The sequence below is a fragment of the Bubalus kerabau genome, chromosome 2, assembly GCF_029407905.1.
Source record: "Bubalus kerabau isolate K-KA32 ecotype Philippines breed swamp buffalo chromosome 2, PCC_UOA_SB_1v2, whole genome shotgun sequence".
Taxonomy (NCBI): Eukaryota; Metazoa; Chordata; class Mammalia; order Artiodactyla; family Bovidae; genus Bubalus; species Bubalus kerabau.
The window spans coordinates 166,796,885-166,800,486 of NC_073625.1; the positions used below are offsets into that span (position 1 = coordinate 166,796,885).

Sequence of the window (3,602 nt, forward strand, 5' to 3'; positions counted from 1 at the left end):
CTTCGGAATCCAGTAAATAACAGTACGTGGTGCATCTCTTCCTCTTCTAAATATGTTCCAAATCATAGGATCAATATCTGTACACAGCAGAGAGTTAAATTAATTTCAATTGTTAGTTAGTAAAAGTTTTTACTTCCATTTTCATCATAATTCTCAATCCTGTCGAAATTCAAAATCTAGGGGAGAAATAGTAACTAACACTGTGATACAGGTAACATTGTCAAGAAAATAAAGTTCATTCTGTTGAGTTTATAAAGAGTTTTTATAATATGCTTTAGCATTTCCAGCTAAATATAGCCAAGAAGAGAATGTCTCCCAGTAGGTAAGGAAGTGCCAGGTGTGGTGCACAGATCTGGAACTGGAGTTTGGCTGCTTTCTTCCCTGATGGTAAGAGATTCTTTTCAGAGTGGAAATATACTTTAGGTGAGCCAGCCAGAATCTCAGAAATATTCCGTAAGTGCAGACACAAGCACTTGGTTTTGTTGTCAGGATGAAGGGAATAACCATTTAGTTGCTCACCGTGTAAACACAAATTTCAGTTGAAGGATTTTCTCAAACTTACTTTCAGAATGTGAACCAGTGACAGGAAACATGCCCAGAGTTGTTTTTTTTTTTTTTTTTTTTCCCTTGTTTGGCCCTCTCATTATTAGAAAGGTTTTAATTGTGGCCATGTGGTTCCTATTGAATCTGACAAGTCATGGAGCGATTAAAAATTGGAATGCTTTGACAGCAGGGTGAGCATGAGGATCAGTTGCCGTGGAACTCCCCATGACGGGGCAAGCCTGGCAAGTGACTAGGGTCTGGTCAGGAGGGAGTCTTCAGCATCAGTGCACAAGGCAGAGAGGACTGACAAGTCTCACCAAGACAGCACCTGGGGATGGCAGATGCGCTGACCAGCTCCACTGCTGGCTAGCCTTTCCCTGGTGCCATTTCCACATAACAATAAAATGAAGTCGAGTTCCTGCTGCCTTGAATTATAGATTTTAGGATTGGCCTGGAAGTCAAACGAGGGCCTTAAATACAGCCTCACATTTTCAAAATTTATGTTTACATATCCAGTCCAGAGTGTGTTCAGTTGTGTATGTTCTTTGTGATCCTTTGGACTGTAGCCTGCAAAGTTCCTCTATCCATGGAATTCTCCAGGCAAGAATACTGGAATGGGTCACCATTTCCTCCTCCAGGGAATCTTCCCGACCCAGGGATAGAACCCACATCTCCTGCCTCTCTTGCGTCTCCTGCACTACCGGCTATCATCAGGGAAGTCCCTTACAGATACTTTCTGTGAAAGGTTATTACATTGTTAAAGCTATTGTAGCCGTTAGCAAAATTTAAGGGTGAGAGGGTCCATAGTGTTCTAATTCCTATTCATTTTTATTCAACATCAAGCAATCATTAAGATCAATGTTCTATCAGTTTTTTCTACTTTTAATAGAAATTGAAATTTATTTTTGCTTTCATCTAATGTATGTCATTACTAATGACATAATAATATTTTTCTGATGCTTATTGAATTTCAGGGCCTTTAGAAAGTATCTTGCTGAAAATTTCAGGTTTCAAATTAATGCTATTTATAAGGAAAAGGGGGGCTACCCCGCTCAGCTATAAAGAGTCTGCCTGCAACTCAGGAGATGCAAGTTCGACCCCTGGGTCAGGATGATCCCCTGGAGAAGGGCATGACAACCCACTACAGTATTCTTGCCTGGAAAATTCCATGGACAGAGGAGCCTGGTGGGCTACAGTCCATAGGGTCACAAAGAGTGGGACATAACTGAAGCGACTAAGCACGAACACAGAAGTCCCTTCTCCCACAAGTGTTGATACTCATGCATGTGTGAATAAATTTGTTTCTAGGTAGCATTCAATTATTTTCAGTGTGACTAGTATTCCCTAAAAGTGGTTAAATCCACAGAGAACAAAACAATAAAACCAAAGCAGAAGTTCAGAGAAGGAAAAAAACAAACTTATGAAGGAAAAAAGTAAACATCATTTACCATATTAGAATCTGTATCATGTATAAAGCAAACTTTGTTGACTTGATCTTTAGTTGTATGCACTGTGAGGAACACTTAAATATACAACCTACAACTTTTTAATATATTAGGTTCGGTACAAAATGTCTTGAAGTTGTATCTCATTGAAACAGCATTATAAGAAATATTACTTAGGCTAAATTTTTGAAAATTTGCAAAAAGTAATTTTTATCATTTTATTATATTAATTTTCAAAATAGTATGATGATAGCTTGGGCTACCCTGGTGGCTCAGTCATTAAAGAATCCACCTGCAATGCAGGAGACCTGGGTTTGATCCCTGGGTCGGGAAGATCCCCTGAAGAAGGGGATGGCCACTCACTCCAAAATTCTTGCCTGGAGAATCCCATGGACAGAAGAGCCTGGCGGGCTACAGTCCAGGGGTGGCAAAGAGCTCGTTGTTGTTGTGAAGTTGCTCAGTCATGTCCAACTCTTTGCAACCCCACGGACTGTAGCCTGCCAGGCTCCTCCGTTCATGGGATTTTCCAGACAAGAATACTGGAGCGGGTTGCCATTTCCTTCTCCAGAGGATCTTCCCAACCCAGGGATCGAACCTGGGTCTCCTGCTTTGTAGGCAGACGCTTTTACTGTCTGAGCCACCAGGGAAGTCAAACAACTAGACACAACTTAGTGACTGAGCACAAGATGATGCCTAACCAACCACCAATGGTAATTAGTTATCCATGTTTGTGTATGTATTTTAGGTGTCATTATGAGCTCATGGATATATTTTCAAAGTATATTTCATTCCTTTTTATTCTGAATAATGTCCCATTTTATGGATATACCACATTTTGTTTATTCACTTATGTATTATAGTTGCTTGAATTATTTCTGCTTTTCAGCTCTTATGAATAATGCTGCTATGAAATCCATGTATAAGTTATTGTGTTGATTTATAATTTCATTTATCTTGATTGTATACCTAGTTGTGAAATTCCTGAGTCATATAATAACTCTATGTTCAACATTTCGAGGAAATGCCAAACTGTTTGCTAAAGTGGCTTCCCATTTTACCTCCCTAATTAGCAATGAATTAGGCTCCAATTTTCCAGTTTCTTCACATCCTTGCCAATACTGTTGAAACTTGAACAACATGGGTTTGAATTGCTCAGGTCTACTTGTAAGTGGAGTTTTTTCAATAAATCCACAGTTGTTCCTCCATATCCATAGATTCTGGATTCAGGGACTCAATCAACTGCAGATCATGTGTTAACGTTTACAGTTCATGGTTGGTTGAATCTGCAGATGCAGAACCCAAGAATATAGAGGGTCAATTATGAGACTTGAGCATTCATGGATTTTGCTTCCATGGAAAGTTCTGGAACCAATTTCCCACAAATACTAAGGGATGATTGTAGTGGCTATTGTCTGCCATTATTATTAAAGTCATTTTCTTTGTGAGTGATATCTCTGTGATTATGTTTTGCCTTTCCCAAATGACTAATGATGTTGAGGGCCTTTTTGTGCTTATTAATTATTCATGTATCTTCTTTACAGAAATGTCTATTAAAATCTTTGGCTCACTGTTATAATTTTTTATTGAGTTGTAAGAGTTCTTTACATCTTCTGG

At 39.0% G+C, this 3,602-nt stretch overlaps 1 non-coding gene across 1 annotated transcript; it reads right to left on the bottom strand.

Moving 5' to 3' along the window:
- Window positions 1–2,562: 2,562 nt before the first annotated feature.
- On the bottom strand, window positions 2,563–2,635 carry TRNAC-ACA (transfer RNA cysteine (anticodon ACA)). The gene has a single exon. It is a non-coding gene; the product is annotated as a tRNA-Cys (tRNA).
- Window positions 2,636–3,602: the final 967 nt, after the last annotated feature.